The following is a 19,480-nucleotide window of genomic DNA, read 5'->3' on the forward strand; positions in this document are numbered from 1 at the left end:
AGTCAATGTGGTTTTGTTACTGTTTTAGGGGGTTTGGGGTGTAGGAGGTGGTTTCTTTTGACATCTGCTGTTTGCTGGCTCCATGCTAGGTCCTGGGCAATATAAATATAAAAGCAATTAAGCCAAGTTTCTAAGCTTTAAAGAGCTCAGTCCAGTGAGTAAGACAGACATGAAAGGAAATGATTACAATACAGTGCAGTGAATGCAGATAAAATTGTTTCACAGCGTCATGGAAATATGGAAACTAGAGTGACTAACTCAGGGCTTGTGTGAAGATAATTCAGCAAGGCTATAGAGGGGAAGCTGCATGTAGAAGAGCCCAGAAATTCCTCCCATCTTGAGACCCACCCATCTCCCTGAAGCCTCCCTGGCCCTCCCTCTGCCCGCAGAATCGCCCACTCCTTTTGCCATGTACACACCCCTCTATGGTAGTCTTTCCACACCTAGCCACACGGTAAACGCTGCTTGCTCCCAATATACTGTGCGCTCCTTGCACGCAAGGACCACGTCGTGCTCGTGTTTGCACCTTTAGCACCTAGACTATTGATGTAGAATACTGTGTGTCAGGTTGTGGGGTCCTCATAAGTGTTTGTCAGAAGCAAAGAAGGAAGGGAAACAAGACGGGAAGGAGGGAGTGAATTTCTTAAACGTTCAGCACTTACCTCCGTGTGTGTGTGTTAGTCACTTAGTCATGTCTGACTCTTTGCGACCCCATGGACTGTGCCTGGCTGTCGGTGGGATTCTCCAGGCAAGCATACTGGAGTGGGTTGCCATTTCCTTCTCCAGGGGATCTTCCTGACCCAGGGATCGAACCTGGGTCTGCCACACGCAGGCAGATTCCTTACTGTCTGCGTCACCAAGGAAGCCCATAGCCTCTGCCTTTTTCCTGTATTTGGCCTCCTTCCAGTACCTCCTTCTCCATGCCTGTCCCTCTTTCTCCCACACTCTTCTAATTCTCACCCTCCCTCCATTCCTGCACCCCTTTCCATCCATACTCTCCCTTTCTCTGTTTCTCCTCCATATCCCGCTACTTCCCACCTCCTGTCTTACCCCCCAAGCCTTTGTGTCCTTTCTCCATCCTTCTATCCCTAATTTCCCATTACTTTAGTGAGGTCAGGGGTCTGATATGGACCATGAATTGAGGGAAAGGAAGAGCCTAGTGTAACTTGTTTCCAGTCTTCTTAGGCCTTAGGTCAGTGAGGAACAAACAGGAACTGGGGCTTATGCCTCCACAGCCTTCACTCTCTGGGTTGCTGACAGTGGATAGACCACAGTATCCAAGGACCATGTGGCCAATCCATTTTGAGTGTTCCCAGCCTAAATCAAGAGTTAGAGCCCCTGCTCTGCTAAAGAACAGCCCACCCAGTGAGCCCAAACTGTAGATCTCACAGGCATCACCTCCTCACTTCACAGCAAGCCAGGCACCAGAGAAACTAAGTGACTGACCCAAGGTCACACAGCAAGTCACGAGTGAGCCAAAACCAGCAACTGGTCTCTAGACAAGGAGTGCAGTGTTCTTCCCACTACGACGCATTGCCCACGCTGCCGGCGGTACATCCCTGCAGGCCAGGATTGAGGCTGCTGACACGCACACATACAGGGAGTCGTTCTTCCTGCAGAGAAATGCGACCAGTATGGGAAGGAAGGTGACAGCTGTTTAATAGCAGCTCTGTGGGATGGTTCTGGACTTAGAATGTGGAATATTATCTCCCGCTAATGCGTTAGAGGAGACTCGGGGAAACAGAATGTAATTACCCAAACGGCTGTTTTTCCCGGATACCAAAACCAATTCTCCCACCCTCGTGAATAATGCTGAGGGGTCTTTAACAATTAGTTTATGCCCCGTCTGAAAGCTGTCACCAGCACTAACAGCGTGGGATCTGTTTTGCCAATCAAGGGTATGGATTGGAGGAGGCTCATCAGTTTCCTGAGGGCTCCTGAGAGAGTCCCTCCAACAAGGAGGATGTGGGCGACTTTGTACTCCACTTCTGACAGCTTGGCCTCCGGGAGCCCCCCTCAGATGTGGCTGTTCTTCTCCATTTCTCCTTGCTTCTCATCGAGCCCCTGGCAGCTTCTCTGGTTCCAGCCACCAGTGACAGGCTGTGTGGAGAGCAGGGATTCAGAGAAAACACTTTATTCTGGGAAGAACCAAGAACGAGTAGGCTTCCTACCACCCCTCTTTAAACAAACCTCATGCACAAGGATCTCAACCATAAAGCACATAAATTAAGCATAATTAATTCATCTCATCAACCTGGAAATAACATCTCCTCTTCTAAATGCCTGTGGGCTTTTATTTTTACCACCATTATGGTACTTATGGTTTACCACAGTTCCTTATTATTTGTGCTCCTGTCATATCTGCCCTAAGATTGCTACTCTTTGAGGATAAGAATCCATGAATCACCTCTATATTTCTGCAGCACCTGATACCTACCAGAGCTATACACAGGGAAGATGCCCAATGAATAGAACCTTAACATGAAGTCACTAACAAAACAGGTTTAATACATGGTTTTAGAGAAAAGTACCCACTGTGTGTAGGGTGAGCCTGGTGTAAAAGCTCTGGGTAATGTGTGCCCTTTGTACTTCCTACTCTGCAGAGGCCAGTAGGCTGCCCAGAGCCTAGACCTGTGAAAGGGGAGGGTTGACTGGCCGGCTCAGGATAGCGCACAGACTCCCCAGCAGCTCATTATCCAGAAAGAAGGGAAACGGAGCCCACTCAGGCTAAAATGGAGACTGACCCAGAAGGCTCTCTCATGGCTGTGTGGACTCTGCCTGGGAAGGGTTGTGGACGGCAGGAGGCCAGGGACCCTTGAGCTAAGCTGTAAAAGTCACAACTCGTGGCTTATAAATCAGCCTTTCAGCTGTGGAAACCTACTTCCCTGGACATGAAAAGGGAGTTGAAATGCACATCTTCCCCACAGCAAGGAGGAAACATTTGGACAAATTCTGCAAATATATAGGCACCACCAAAGGGCCAAGCTGCAGAAATTCTGTATTAGGTAGAATTGTCTCTGAGACGGAGAGAGGAGGGCAGAAGGTGGTGAGACCACTCAACCAGACGGCTTGTTCATGAGATTTGCAGTCTGAGGATGAGCTGGGTGGCACTGGCCACCTTCCGGGAGGTGAGCTGGCTGGTGCAACCAACTAATGATACAGAGAGCCTATATGAATTGAGTGTCTGAAAGCCCAACTAGAGAGTGTATTGATCCCAAAGTCACCCTCAGGTGGAACAGCCATAAACTGCCAGTCAGCTTTTATTATGTGAGAGACTTTCACATTCTGAGAGTTTGACTTTCTCGCTTTTTATTATCCTAATGAAACACCATGACTTGGCCCAACTGCAGGAAAGCACCACGGAAGAGGGAATAGGATTTCTTGGCTAACTGACTAAGCTCCTCGATGAGAAGGCTGGGACACCAGTCCTGCCAGGAACCCTGCTGCCTGGGTGGGGAAGGGGTGCAATCGGAAAGCTACATCACACAGTCTCAGTGGGGCTTGAAGGGGACGGAGGTTAGGATGCAGAAGAGCACTGGGCCAGCCTAAATAATGTCCTTGTCAAGGCATGGGATCTGTGTGCAGTACAAACCCTGAGTTGATGATCCAGGGAAGACACCAGTTCCAGCTGGTATGAGTGTCGATACTCTTGGGCAAATTGAAAAGCTTTCTTTAAATCCGGATCATCCTTCTAGATAAACTTAGAATATTTCTAATTGTTCATCCCTTAGTTGAAAAAGTCCTGTACTGACACCATTTATTTATTAATCCCCCAAATATGTATTAATCATCCGGGAATGTGTGTAGTAGGGAATCGTGGATCCTCACAGAGCTTGTGCCATTGTCAAGAAGGATAGATGACAACCAGTTATAACCAAGTGAAATGCCACCATGCGGGAAGCTGTGGACACAGAGCAAGGAGCAGGGGGCTCCAAACAGGAGAGGGGGCGGTGGTACCTGCCTCTTTCTGAGACCACACACCCACTCCATTTATTTTATGGAGATGCAGATGAGATGTACAGAGAGGCCGGCATCCGGCACCCGCAGGCAGAGTAAATGCACATTCAAGTGGGACTGGTGAACAATCGACTTTCTCGTCGCTTGAGCAAACTTGAGATTGAAATGGTTCCTCCGGAGCCCTTAGAAGAATTTACTGTCAGCCACACTGCTTCCTGGGGGCTCAATGCTGGGAGACTTCAGTTCTTATTTGGAGACAAACAAGACGAAGAGCCCTGCATGGTCGGCTAAACCCCTAACGGTCCTCATGAGGCTCACATATTTATCTGAGTAAGAGATCTTCATCTCTACTTTTCACCTTAGACTAGAACATTTATTAAAAATCAGGAATTGAATTAGTCTATCAGTCATCATTCAGAGAATTAGATTTCCAAATAAATAAAATAAAATACGTTCTGAATACATCATTGCTTAATTCAAAGAACAAAGGCTATCGTTTGATTTTTCCTACACTTGCAGAAGTTGTTCATGAGACATACACACACAACTTCAGTGATACTCTGACAACCTTAGTATCATACTGGTTAAGAACTTTGGTTCTGGAGTCTGATATTCTGGGCTCAAGTCTCCATCCTGCTATCTACTGGCATTGTGAACTTGGTCAGTTCCTTTTATTCTCTTAGTCTCAACTTATCCATCTGTAAAATACTGATAATAATGGTACTTACCCCATAGAGATCCTCAGTGGAGTAAAGAAGATATCTCATATTCTGAGTTTAGCACAATGATTAGTACATAGGGAGATTTGATAACTATTAGTTATTGTATTTTAAAGACCCAGGGTATGACCAAGCCCATGACATATCATTAAATATCTGAGAAATCAAGGGGATGCACCCTTGACCACTGTGTGCAAATAGAGAGCTCTTTCTGCCCTCCCATCAAGGAAACCCTGCTAAGTCAGCCTGCAGATTCTGCAAAGGGTAATTGTCAACATAAAGGAACATGTCAGGTTGAATCCCAACCAGAGCCTGGCACGTCACACAAGGTACCTTGAATATTCCAGGGAACAGAGAAACCAGGGAGGTTGCCACTGAACTCATTTGTGACCAGCAGGACAGAATGATATCTGAATCTGGCCATGGTATGACCCTAAACTGCAAAGGCATCTGTCATGAGAGTTTGTCAAGACTGCTGAGACTTCAGAAATAATACATCTGATCTTCCTGGATGCTAGAAGCCGTGCTGTGACATACTGTGTGAAGGGAAAGAGAGACCACTTCTCCCTGGAAGAGCCACCGGAGAAGAACTGTATGAACTGGGCTTTGCCAGGGATAAAACTCAGACAGGGAGACATGGAGGGTGACCCAGGAGAGAGGACAGTGAGAATGACGGTGAGGAGGAGACAAAGCACGAATATCCACACTGTCACCATTAATCAGTGATGACCCACATTCAGTCCTGGCCAGGTTCCAAACCCTGCGCTAAGCACTTTAGATGGGTTATCTCATACTCCTCACCATAAACCCACATGGTAGCTCACTATCCCAATTTTAATACAGAGAACAGGAGATGCTGAGACTTTAGTTAGAGCTAATATGCAAGAACAAAGTGACAGCCCCTGGCCTGACTAAATCTTTTCATTCAGTTCTGTGGGGAAATAGCCTGGGACTTGCTTAAGAAACTGACCAGGGGCGGGATGTGTGAAAGTCCTGACGGTGGAATGGGGAGTTTTTGAGGACAGGTAGACTTGGAGCAGTTGAGGGGCTGGGAGTTACAAATGGTGTAAGTAAGTTTCAGGCATTAGTAAGTTTCAGTTCCTATCCAGGAACCTGGAAGATTCTTTACCCTCAGCTGAACTCAGGTCCCTCCTTCCCTGTCCAAGACAGCCCAGAATAAACAGCACCCAGCAGCTGCATGGGAGCCCATGCTGTGTGCAGAGCCCAGATGGTGTGCTTGATTGTCTTTATTTATTTAGATGTCATTCTCAGTATGATTGAGTGACTCCACCACCCCAGTGGGCCTGCTCAGTCTCCCATCCCAAAATCAGACAGGAGAAGTGGAGCAAGTGTGGGGTTTCTGAAGTATACTTATCATTTATTGATTGAGCCAGCTCTGAGCAAGCAGCTTCTTCTAAATATAGAACCAGAGGCAGCGAAGTACAGGAGGGTAGAAGGGAGTACTCAGGCCCCTCAGTGAATACTTTAGTGAAAATGTTAATTTTCTAGCATTTTTTTAACCTGGGAGTTTTTTTCCCCAAATTAAATCTAATGTGGAGAAACAATAGCATAGAGGTTAAGAGGGAGGATTAAGAGTCTACCTGCCTGAATTCAAATCTTGATGCTCCCTTTACTAGCTGTCTGCAGTGAGTTACTTGACCTCTCTGGGCCTCATTTGTTTCATCTGCAAAAAGGCAGTTAATAATGCTACCTACTCTTAGGGTCATAGGAGATAAAGAGGGTCAATGCTTGTAGAGCCTCAGCCCAGAGCCTGGCAAGTGTGAGTGCTCAGTAAAGGTCAGAGGCTATCAATCCAGTCCATGGAACAGACAAAAGGAGGGCTGCCCGGGTGGCACGGGGACTGAGAGGTCTCTGGTTCTGCCCCTTGAGCCTCTACCCATACTCACCACTCAGACTCCCGTGGTCCCCCTGGGGGCCCTGGGCAGTGGTGGGCCAGCGCATGTTTAACAACTGCCTCTCTGGAGGGATGGGAGAAAGGGCCCTCATGTTAGTATTTGCCAGTTTCTGCAGTATAAACCATCTCAGTCATAGCTGATTTTAAAAATACCATCCTGAAGTCACTGTATGTGGACTTGAGAAGAGATGCGGGCAACTAATTGGCTCCAGTGTACCACTTGCCCTAGGACTCTGAGGAGCCTAGTGAGGAACCCAGAGAATCTTGTTCCCTCCTAGCCCTGGCTTTGTATATTCTGCCTCAGGGTAACCCAGACTTTGGAGCTAAGCTTCCCCTAATGTTGGGCAAACGTCACGGAATGGGTAGAGTATGAAGCAAGAAGAAAAAAAGTTTGGAGAATTCGAGGTCTTAATTTTATGCCTAATCCAAGAGGCAATATGTCTGACAGTTCAGTGTCTCTTAATTAGATGAGATTGAATCAGCAGAACTGCTTCCTGTGGCTTAAAGGCTTTCCCTTTGAGTGCAGCCATTCAATTACTGCCAGGGCCCATTGGGCAATGAGCCTCAGTGGAGGGGTGAGAGCATGGCATAATTGTGATCATTGCAGAGACTGCCAAGGATGCAGTGTGTGTGTGTGTGTGTGTGTGTGTGTGTGTGTGTAGAGGTGTGTGTGTGTGTGTGTAGAGGGGAGCACAGGCCAGAATAGACACAGTGTGTGAGTGTGTGTGTGCATGTGTCTGTGTGTAGAGGGGAGCACAGGCCAGGATGGGCTGGGAATCCTGAACTTACAAACTGAGGACTTAGCTTAGGAGAAGGTAACCTTCTGAGAATGTGAGACTCATGATACCCACCATGCCTTCTTCACAGGAGTGTTGTAGGATCCAGTGAAATGATATCTGTGAAAACTGTATATAGATAGAAAGGATTAAGCCTTACTCATTACAATAGAGGCAAAACACTCATGGATTGGATAAAGGCCTCCAAAACCAGACAGCTGCTAGAGCGGGTATTGGACCCACACTCATGTCACCACCAAGAAAAGTGGGAGCTTTGTAAGGGTATTCACAGTCTGGGACTGGAACCAGAACCCTCCAGGCACCAAGATAGTGACTCTTCATCTTACTCCTCACAGCAGATGTGTGAGCACCTCATCTTTGCCCCTGTGAGGCAGGGATAATTAAAGCCTCTGAGTTTAAGTTCTTCTATGTCTAAAATTGGGATGAGGAAGAGAAAGGATAAAGAGCAAGGTGAAGAGTTGGCCTGATGTCCCCTGCACCTCTGATGGGATGCTGTTGTCTCCTTGCTCTGCTAAAGAGCTGCTTCTTAACTTTTGCTGGAACGTGGTTCAGAATGGCTACCTTAGTCCCAACCCACTCCAAGACCTTCAGCTGAGCCCTCAGCCCCCAACCCACCCCAGGACCTTCAGCTGAGCCCTCTGCCCCCAATCCACCCCAGGACCTTCAGCTGAGCCCTCGTAGGCAGCCACCACTGCCTCAGTCTCAAGTTCTAAAGAAAGGCATCTGAGTAGCCCAGACGCCACTTAGATGGTATCAAAGGTGAGCTTTTCAAACAAGGCCACCGAAATCACAGGTGGAAGGCTAGCCTGTGGAGGGGTACCCTTCAGTTCTGGTCAGGAAGGGGTCCCACAGAACAGAGAGAACCGGCCAGGTCAGGCAGACAGACTCCTTTAGAGCCGGTGCAGAAAGCAGCCTCTCTGCAACTCCCTTCCTGCCTTGGACACGTTTCTAGTCTTTGTGTGGCCCCTGTACACTCAGAAATAAAATTCTGAAAGATCTTGTGGCTGGCACATGAGACCACCTGAAGGTCACACAAAAGGTGCAAGTGTCAGTGGGAGGAAGGTGTGGGACGTGTGAGCTGAAAGTGAAAAAAGTGCCTCCATCTCAGAGTCAAGTGCTAGTTGCTCAGTCGTGTCCAACTCTGTGTGACCCATGGACTGTGCCAGGCTCTTCTGTCCATGGAATTCTCTGGGCAAGAATACTGGAGTGGGTTGCCATTCCTTCTCCAGGGAATCTTCCTGACCCAGGAATCAAACCCAGGTCTCCTGCATTGCAGACAGATTCTTTACCGTCTGAGCTACCAGGGGAAGCCCTTCAGAATCAAGGCTCTTCTCTAAATAGGCACCAAATGGCTGTCCTTCGTTCAAAGTTTCAGCATTCATCCGTTCCTCTCCCTCCCTTTGAGTCTCCCTCTCGTAATCAGGCAAAAAGCAGTGGAGATGTTTTCCTTGTGAAGTGTTTATGAAGAACTCCGCAGCATCTGTCTACATTAGGTTGACCCATATGAAATAGTGATGTCTGTGGGTTGAAAACGGTTCATTGTCGGCAATTGCAACCTAATCGGAAGCTTTCAATACTTTCCCATGAGCCCCTCACTTCACCATAACCTCCTCCACCAGAAAATATTGAAACCATAGCACTCTGCCTTCAGGTCATTTATAGCTGAACACAAATGTGTAATGGACGAAACACCTCTCCCCAGTGTGCAGACAGGCAGTTTTAGTGCAGACAGCGCCTTGTAACTGCCCTGCCCTCCGCCCTCTCGAGATGGGGACTCGCGAGCATGGTTCCAGACCCAGACTTGGCAGCACAATGGAAGCTCTGTTGGAAAATTCCAGAGATGAGTTTGCTCTTCAATCATGGTTTTCCCTCTCTCTCTCTTTCCTGGAAATTAGAGTCATTGCATATGTAAATACCCAAAAAAGGTTAAAAACTTGACAGTTGATTGATAGGGAAGAACAAGGGACCCAGCTCATTACCTTCCCTTGGAGCAGCCCTTGGCCAGCCCAGCAGCTCTTCTCAGCCACCATGGCCTAGCTGGGCCTGGTGGGGGTGTGCACTGAGGAAAAGGAGGTTGCTGAGGCAGAGTCTGGAAGTTGCTGGCCCGGGGGCCAAGGCAGCTCCTAGTGCCAGGGGACTCAGGACTGGCCCCTTCCCTCTATGGGCCTCAGATTCCTCATGAGCAAGATGAGCAATCAGTCAGGTGTACTCTCTCTCCAGTTCAGCATCGTGATCTCTGAGACAGGGGTGCCCATAGTCAGATGTCCTGCAACAAGAGGCAGCAGCTGGTGAGCCCTGTGCCAACACTGACAGTGAATGAGTGCTCCCTGCCCATCCACCCCCACTCTCTTGACCCCCTCTCACCCTTCTCCCTTCCTAGAGACCCCTTCCTCCAGGCACTGTTGTGTTCTGCCCGCTTCCTACCCCCTTTTCCTCGCTGCCCCCAAGATACCACTTCTGACCTCTCTTCCCCTTCCTCTTGCCCACTACAGTCTCGGTGCCTTGGAGTCACCCTTCTACAGATGGAGCTGAAGGACCTGACTTGCTAATTGCTGATTAAGTAGTCAGCATCATGATCTTACACAACCCGTCCACTTCTCAGTTTTCCTACCCAATATGCTGTTTTCTGTACCTTCCCTTGAGCATATTCAAGACCACCCCTGGACAGGCATGTGACTTCAGGGGGTGACGTAGGAGAGCAAGACTGAGGTGGCCTCCTGTAGCACTTCCTTCAGGACCTTGTGGTCCACCTCAGCTGGAGACTGGCTCCCCGGGATCCCCTGAGTATCGCTGCCCCCTGCATGGCCTTTGAAAGCATCTCTGCCCCCTTACCTACATCCCATGACTGATAACAGTAATAAATCTCTGCCTCCTTTGATACAGGTCTTTTTTCATAGGTCTTCACCCCCACAAGAATATATAATATCCCAAAAGAATATGTTTCTATTTGTAATAATTCTATATATTAACTCCAAGAAAAGCCAAGATATAACTCAGTGCCTCTAGTATAGGACTGCTCAGAGCCTTTCATTTGCTACGTGTGTGTTAGTTGCTCAGTTGTGTCTGACCCTTTGCAACCCCATGGACTGTAGCCCACCAGTGTCCTCTGTCCATGGGACTCTCCAGGCAAGAATGCTGGAAGGGTTGTCATTCCTTCTCCAGGGGATCTTCCCAACCCAGGGATTGAACCTGGGTCTCCTGCATTGCAGGCAGATTCTTTACGATCTGAGCCACAATGCAATGTAAATCTCCAATTTGAACATAGAATATGTAACCTTCTTGTATTTTTTGCCACAAAATTACCTTTTCATGAAACACAAGAAGTAGCTCCCAGAACCAATATGTTGTGCAGAAAACACCTGGGAGATACTGATATAGCAGAAGTTGTTTAGACTCAGGTGTGGGCAAGTCATAGTTCACATCTGGCTCTGTGGCTTTGGACAAGTCACGTAACTTCTCTGGGCTTGGGTTTCTTCATCTACTCAACAAAGGTAACACCTACTCATACATGTCAGTAGGATGACATGATATCCAGTGTAGGCAGAGAGACTGGCGCTGTGGCTGGCCCTGAGCAGATGCCTCATGCATGGTTTCTGCTGGTTTCTTGGTACCTCTCTGGGCTGAGTTTGCTCTGGAGCAGGTGCTCAGGCGGTGCTCACTCAGAAGCACAAGACAACAATGAAGGCCCCGCGTAGCCAACTGAAACCCAGCAAGGCCACAGCTGGTGGCAACCAGCACTGTGGGATGAGCTGACTCCAGACACACATCTCAGCGCAGTGATCTTCCCACAGTCCACCTCCCTGCCCCACCCCCTTACCAGAACCAGAGATCACCAATGGACTACTGACTTCTTTCTGGCCACAGCAAATGCCCACTGGCCCTTGTCCACTCTCATCCAGCACTCTAAATAAAAGAACGAAGTCACTTGTATTTACACAGATATTTCAAGTTCACAAAGAACTTTCTTTTATGACTTCTGTCTCATCACCTCAACCAGGTGCTCACACAGACTTCACCGCCAATGCCCTGGAGTTGTGTTACGGGACAATTCTGATCCCAGCAACCCTGTAGGATATTTAGGACAGGAATTATTTCTTTTACAGATACGAAATGCAGGCTTGGAAAGAGTAAGCCAGTTGCCCAAGTCTTTGCCCTGAGATCAACAGTCTGTCAGCCTTGCCCAACGGACATGTTCTTACTGATGCTCAGTCATTCTCCAGGGCCCAGGGGCCTGCCTACCTCCACCCCTAATGTGGGGTCTTCCTGTCTCAGTGGGCCTGACTGCCTAGCCAACTTCTTGTGACCAGCTGTCTCCAGTAGCCATGGTGACATGGACCCTGCAGGCACTGATTCTCCTTGTCTGGCTAAAGCCTCACCCCCACCCCCACAGGCTTCACCACATCTTCAGGCATTGAATGTGTAATCCATGCCTCCATCCTTCCCCCTGTGATCATCTGATCCCTCTCCATGAGCTGACACCTGGCCAACCTCTATGCATCCTTGATGCTACCTGCAAGGTGTTCCTCAGGAACCAGAAGTAATGAAAGGAGAGATCACCAGCCAGGGAACAGATTGCCACCAATTATTGCATTGGAGGGTTATAAACAGCCCCAGTGTGCTAGAACCCTGCTTTGTGGATGTGGAATTGTTTTGTGTATAAATGAAACTCTCTCTTTGGTCACTGCCCTTTACCCTGGTAAACACCATGTCAATTGCCCCACATAATGCACTCTGATTTCCCCACTGTGATTCATAATGGACTGTTAAGCCAGTGGCCCCATGAATCTTATCCTACAAGGCAGCGATCATAAGCAAGCAGTTTGAAATTATTTTCCCTGGATGAGGCCACAAACAGAGGCCAGAACTCAGGCTGAGGTCTGTTGTCAAAACATGAGTCAGAGTGGGGTCAAGAGTGAAGGAGAAGACTGTGTTGTGGGCCATGGAAACCACTGGTTTCCAGTAATTAGGGCCCATCAGGCCCCACAGAAGGCAAGATTCCACTGTCTTCTCTAAGCCTATGGAGATAACGGCCCTGCAACCCATTTCATCAGGGAGGGAGTGATGGTAATACAACCTCTGTTCATCAGGTTTACCCTAGGTCAGACACTGCTGAGAACTTTATGGACACTGGTTCACTTGCCCTTCTCCACGACCCGATGCAAAAGTTTCTCTTATTATCCCCATTACATGAGAAACTGAATCTGGGTGAGATTAGACAGCCAGTACATGGTGGAGCCAAGAATCAAACTCAGGAAGCCCAAATTCAGAGGCCAGTTCAGGACCCACTGCCTCATTCCTTCCATGGGATCTGAACAAGAACCAAACCTCATAGTGGTTTTATAATGACTTTACAGAATTATTACAAAGATTAAATTTCATAATACAGGTCAAAGTGCTTCAGAAACCATGACGTTGACCATATGAACCAATAGGGCTTGCTGTTAGATGAAGGACCAGGGTGTGAAGATCTCTGGTCCTGTTACCAACTGGCTTTGTGAATTGGTACCTCTCAGCTTCAGCTCTTCAACCATAGAATGATACCACTGATACATGGCCACCTTCTCACCTCATTTCCTACCAACCTGATTGTCCAAGTTGTTGTAAAGCCCCAGGGAGCGGAGGCCCATGAGAATCCACAGTGCACCATATGAGTGAAAAGCATTAGTTATGACAGTGATTGGGCTGAGATGCCCTCTCTGGAAAGCTGCCAGCTCTTTACAAACACTTTTCATTCATTCTCCTAAGCAGACCCATATGGGCCACCCCGGGGGACCATCTGGCTGGGTGGGTATGCCAAGTCAGCCTGGGAGAAATGAGGAGACTGGCTCACTGGGATGCGGCGGGATCCTGTAGCTCATGCTTTCCACCCATGCCCAACCTGGCACAGATGGTGTTGTCTCTGAGAGAAGAGAGTAGACTTCCTCACTCCCAAATTTCCCCAGTCCTTAGGGACCAGTTTGTCAGCCGATATCAAGTTACTGGGAAGGCCCCCAAGGTGACACAGCAAAGAAGCCCCGTAGCTGTTCCTTGTACTCAAACCCTTACCGCAGAGGTTCTCAAGATGTGGTTAGAGGAACTGAACCATCATAATTTGTACAATTAGAAATACAAGTTATTGGGCTCTCCCCTAGACATACTGAATGAAAGATTTGGGGGATTTTAAGAAGAGTGATTTTGATGCTAAAATTTTAAAACCACTTGCTTGGAGTAATTCGCAGTTTCAGGTGCAGAGCTCATCTGTGACCACGGAAGGCATTCTGTAGACGTGGAGGGTTAGCTCCATGGCAGCCAGGGCTGGAGGCTGAAAAGTGATTGGAATTAAAGTCTCCCCCCACAACCCCATTACTGCCCCTTCCTTCCCCCTTGGTCCCAAGTAGCCCCTGCATCTTAGGAGTGGATGGTACCATAATCCAGTTCTTTTATAATTAATTATTTTATAATATTTTAATATTATAAAATGTATTTTAATATTATAAAATTTAATAATTTTCTCAAATTATTTTGCTTAGGGGCCCAGAATCTGGACCTAAATCACCTCTCTTCCCTCTAAGAAATGCACCAAGACCTTGGCTGCAGGCAGACCTCAGCAGCTCAGAGCATCAGGCCCGTCACTCCCTCCCCACCCCACCCCTTGCCATCCAAACCAAATGATTCTCTTTACTGGTCCTGTTTGGTATTTCTTCCAAGTGCTAATGGAACTGCTCCCACCTCTCATTGCTAAGCATGGATATCTGCTCTGACAGGTAGCTCCAGGTTAATTAATAACCAGGATGAGATCAGAAGCAAGTAGGTACACTTTTTGTTGAACCTGCCATCCCCCAGAAAAAGTGTCTTATCTGACTTGGGAACCTCAGGGCCAAAGACCATGCTGTGTCTCATTTATCTCTGCAGTCCCACATGGCATGTGGAGGGGGCTCTTGTAGCTGTTTTGATGGGAGGAAATCTGCCCTGGGTTCACCAGAGTGTTATCAGCAGAGCCTGGGCTGAAGGAACACAATGTTCAGTGCTAAACTGCCAGGCAGCAACCCTTGGAGGGCTGGGGTTTGCTGAAGTCAGTGCCTGCAAGGATGTGGATCTGACTCACGATGCAGGTCAGGGAAAGCTTGAGACTGGCCTGTGGCAGAAATTATTAACAAAGATCTTGGCATTGTCTGTGGCAGAGAATCCATTGGCATCCCCTGTCTGCATCATCAGAGACTTGTCCACCCATGAGGAGGCAGGAGGCAAGGGGAGGAGCCCAGGTTTTAGAGCCCAAAAGGTGACTCTAAAGCTAAACTACTGAGTGGTCCTTGGCAAGTTATTAGATCCTTGAAAATTGTTTCTCATCTGGATTAGGGAGAGAGCAAAACATACATTGCAGGGTTGCTGTGAGAATCAAGTAAGCTATCATATATAAAGCACCTTATGCCATAGGGTCACTTTCTCTTCTCCCCAGACCCTCTGGGGACTCAATATTTTGAGGTAAGGATATAGGATTGTGGAGTCCCAAAGTATGAGTAAAACACATTCCAAATTACTTGCATAATGACTTTTGCAGAGTTAAAAAAAAAAATAAAGGAATGATCTGGCCACACCAATCGTTGAAATTGGTATTGGCCATTCGCTAATTGCAGCGGCTTCTTGTAAGCTTGTCATGAGTCTTTCCACATGTGGAAACACTAAACCCAAACAAAAGCTCCCCCGTTGCAGTCCCCCACAGCCAGCGTCTGGGCTCTGAGCTCAGTGAGTGGCATTATCAAGAATGAAGAAGGAGAAAAACTCTGTACTACTTGATTCCACTTATTTAAAATGCAACCGAATCTAGAGTGACAAAATGCCGAACAGAACCAGGGCCCAGGGCTAGAGGGAAAGGATGAACTGAGAAGGAGCGTGAGGAATTGCTCAGGGGTGATGCGGAGAGTCTGTATTTTAATTACGGCAATGGCATCACAGGTGTATATCACTGTCATCATACTTTACCAATTTGTACACTTCAAAATGAATGTTGCTTATTATCCATAAAATATTCCTCAATAAAGTTGACAGAAAAAAAAGAAGGGGAGATGTCTTAGATCCTGCAAATTATTATGAGGATGATTCAGCAAATGTAGGCTACGTGCTTATTCTATTCAAAAAAAAGAAGAGTCAAGATTTGAATAGGTATTTGTATACCACTATTCATAGTAGCATCATTCATAGTAGCCAAAAATATAGAAGCAACCCATGTCCATCAGTAGATAAACAAATTGTGGTATGTGCATAAAGTGAATTATTTGAATAATGAGGCTGAATACCTTAAAGAAGAATGAAATTCTGACACATGGATGGCCCCTGAGGACATTATGCTATGTGAAATAAGTAGGGTCCATCCGTGAGGACAATTACATGATTCCACTTAAATGAGATTCCATTTAAATGAAGTACTTAAACTAGTCAAATTCATAGAGATAGAAAGTAGAGGAGCAGTTTTCAGAGGCTTTAAGGAGAGGGCAATGGGGAGTTAGTTTTTAATGGATACAGAATTTCAGTTTTGCAAGACAAAAAGAGTTCTGGAGATGGATAGATGGTGGTGATGGTAAGACAACAATGTGAATGTATATAATGCCACTGAACTGTACACTTAAAATGGTGATTTTATGTGTATTTTAAAGCTATTTTAAAAAATTTTACATATAAAGAGGAAGTAGTAGCTGGCTGGCTTACTATGTCATACTGCCTGGTCACTGTGTCCTGTACCAACATAGAAGCCCATCTGGAAAACCAGGTTCCAGCAGAGGGAGGGTATCAGAGCTTCAGAGGAATGGTCAGGGCCCCTCTGTTCCAATAGAGTAAGCGATTGTACTCTTAGAAGATTCTAGAAGGTTCTAGGATGTTCTAGAAGGTATACTGGATTGGCAATCAGGAGATCATGATTCTAGTCCTTCTCTACCCCTTATAACCTATCTGACCTTGAACTAGCTTCCTCATCTCTAAAATGGAGGTGGACAGTAACATCTCATAAGGTTATAGACAAGATCAAGTGAAATAATTTATGTTATTGAGCTTCAAAAAATGAAGAATGCTGTGCAGATGAAGGTCTTTATTATTCTGAGTCACTGCTCTTCAAGACAGCCAAGGGAAGTCAGGGGAGCAGGTGTAGACAAGTCTGACCATCAGGGCAGAAATTAGAAGTGAAATTATCCCACTGATTGCAAGGAAAGCATGTTGCAGAGTGAATGACCAGCTCTTAGGGACTGCCTCGCCAGGTCAGCTGCCTCTGACTCATTCATCTCCTCCCAGTTCAGAGGCTGACAGATGGACATAGGAATTGCTTCCTAGTTCAGTGAGTGAAATGGACGCGGTGAATAGTTTACTATTTACCCCTGAGCCAGTAAATCCAAACTCCTCTGCACTGTGTTGTGCCTGGAACACATTCAATCTGGCAGAAGACAGGACATAAAATGTATCGGAGTTCAGTTGATTTGTTAATTTAGCTGTCAAAGGAAATCAGATGTGAGATTCACTGCAGTGCAAAGTAGCAATTTGTGCCTCTGACAGAAGTGTGGGTCTAAATGGTGATTTAGAAGCTTGCCGGAGCACCATGGACATCTTGGGCATGCAGTAGCCCTGAGACGTGCATGCTACTGCATGGCCGAGGCGTGCCAACAGCTTGGTGATCCAGCTGTGGGTAAAGTCCATCTCCCCATCCCTACCTACTGCAAGGCTCACTGTACCAGCAGATTTTTGGGTGAAGGTCAGAGGTGTGGATGAGATGTGGATTCCTGAAAATAAATCAGACACTCCACTCAAATAGTACCTTGCTAAGTATCATGTTTTCCTCTCTAAAAACGCATGGAATCCCTACCCTGCCTGCCTCCTGGGGTGATTGTGAGAAACTAATAAGAGAATGGCGATGAAAGTGTTCGAATAAAAATGCAGGATGAACAGTCTCCTTAGAATGTAAGCCTTGGTCCAGAAGAGGGGAGGATTGATTCTTTCATGCTTCTTTTAAGGTAACTTCACTTCCTTTTTTCTGATTACAGAAGATACATGCGTATTATAGATCACATAAATTCAGAAAGGTAGGAAAAAGAAAACTCAAACCATTCAAAATCCTCCAGCTCAGAGGCACCTTTGACTAGCAATTTGATGTATTCCTTCTAGTTTTTCTCTTTGCGTGTATAAATGGGTTTTGCCATGCGGTTTCAACATTCTTAGATACAGATGGAGTTTGTCTTTTTGTTCAGTTAATTTATCATGAAAATGTTCTCATATTAGTAAAAGTGTTTAGAAACATCTCTGTGTGTGGTACAGGTGTTCCAACTTTTATTACCACTCCCTATCATTGGATTTCTTGCTTCTCTGTTTTTCCTTTTATGATATTATAATCCACTGTGAATGTCTTTGGGTCTAAATATCTGTATAACTCTCAATTTCCTCAAGGATGTTTCCTAGAAGGGGAACTATGGGGTTTTAGAGTCTGAACAAAATTGTTGAGATTCCTATAACCAATTTCCAAACATTTCTAGAAAAGTTCTATCAGTTCATATTCTCACCAGTGGTACATAAATGTTCCTAACTCACTACATCCTGGCTAGTTACAAATATTATTTTAAAATCTTTGCTAATTCGATGCAGCCCAACTTTCTAGTCTAACCCTCAGTTGACTTAGGTGCTTCAGAGATAGCACTATAAAAATGGCTAAATGAACATGCTGTTGTATTGGCTTTACAGATGCAGGTGAAGATGTTAACTGTAGCACTTAAGAGGACTGGGAAACAACTTCTGTTAGAGCTCAGTGTCAGAAAAAGCATTCTCCTAAGAACTCTTATAATTGATCCTGTTTCCCTTTTTGCTTTGGCCACTAGAGAACACAGAAACATACTTCAGCCAAATTTTAGTTATCATGTAGAAATCTTATGGCACATTTGTACTAAAATATTACCTTAGATCACCCTGATTTATTGATTTATGTGCTTTTATTGCAAGTAATTGCTCACTTTAAATCCTTTTTTGAACAACACAGAAGCAGTAGAACTTTTCTTCTGTTATCTTCAAGGACTTGAGCTTCTTTATTCTCACTGAAGACAGTAACTTTGCTTTCAGTAAAGTGCCACTTTATAAGAAGTTCTGGCTAGTGGTATTTACCTTCATTTCCTTTTTTTAATATAAATTTATTTATTTTAATTGGAGGCTAATTACTTTACAATATTGTATTGATTTTGCCATACATCAGACTCAAAGTGATTCACACAGAGGTCTCCAGCACCAGAGTCTTGGTAGAAGTTAAACGTCCTGAATAAGTCCCACCCCACCACACCTACTACTCCCACCCCCTCCCCGCTTCTACCTTCAGTTGGCAGGAGGCCTCAGAAGTTTGACATGACCGTTGCAGGAAGTAGTCTGCTCAGCCTAAAGATGTCAGTACTCAGGCATGATCCTGAAGAGTCTTCTCTTTGCTTGAATCTACTTTAGACATAAGACATCTCGAGCCAGCAGAACCAGTCCTATTAACACTTGGATGAGTCCCAGTCATCAACACTGATGGTGTTGGTCCTCAGCCTGGAGCCTGCAATAGGCAAAGATGCTGCTCCACATTCCAGGATCAGACCACAGAGTTTGCAGACCTGTGATCTGAGCCAGCATCCTCCTCCCACCTGGCACCTGCCCTCTCCCCTTGGTGGTGCCAAGCATTTCAACTGAGAGCCACGAGAGGAAGCCAGCACAGAGCAGCCCCCTCTGAAGCCAGGGCCTCAAATCGTCCATCAAGAGGCAGGTGTGTGCCAAGCAAGGGAAGAGGGGCTCTTGTCTACCCAAAAGTGCTCGGCTGACAAGGCAGACCAGTGACCACCAGTCTGAGCTCAGAACAGAGCTCCTTGCCCATTCACCTCATTGGGAAGATGGAGTCCCAGGTGGGAGGGCCAGCCTCTCTCTGACTGCTCTGCTAAATGCTGCTTAATCAATTACCCTGGAAAAAAAAGAAAAGAAAAGAAAAAATGGAGATTTTTTTCTAATTTTAAAGAACAGGAAGAAGCTGAGGCTCAGAGAAGTTGGCCCACTCAAGGTCACTCAGAGAGTAAGTGGCTGAGTTGGGCTTGAATGTGGTCTGCTACCTCCAGAGCCTTCTCTCCCTC

General features: G+C 46.4%; 1 protein-coding gene and 1 long non-coding RNA gene across 3 annotated transcripts in view; one reads left to right on the forward strand and one right to left on the reverse strand.

The window, feature by feature from the left end:
• ALK (ALK receptor tyrosine kinase) overlaps positions 1-19,480 on the forward strand; it is a 734,697-nt gene that overhangs the window by 565,767 nt on the left and 149,450 nt on the right. The window lies entirely within an intron of this gene.
• Positions 1,644-16,171, reverse strand: LOC133256542 (uncharacterized). Of its 2 annotated transcripts, none has more exons than XR_009739246.1 (3): positions 16,071-16,171; positions 9,368-9,654; positions 1,644-2,100 (listed from the first exon to the last, which is right to left on the reverse strand). It is a non-coding gene; the product is annotated as an uncharacterized LOC133256542 (long non-coding RNA). The 2 variants fall into 2 exon arrangements; XR_009739245.1 differs by lacking the exon at positions 1,644-2,100 and adding an exon at positions 8,842-9,272.

The sequence above is a fragment of the Bos javanicus genome, chromosome 11 (assembly GCF_032452875.1).
Source record: "Bos javanicus breed banteng chromosome 11, ARS-OSU_banteng_1.0, whole genome shotgun sequence".
NCBI classification, from domain to species: Eukaryota; Metazoa; Chordata; class Mammalia; order Artiodactyla; family Bovidae; genus Bos; species Bos javanicus.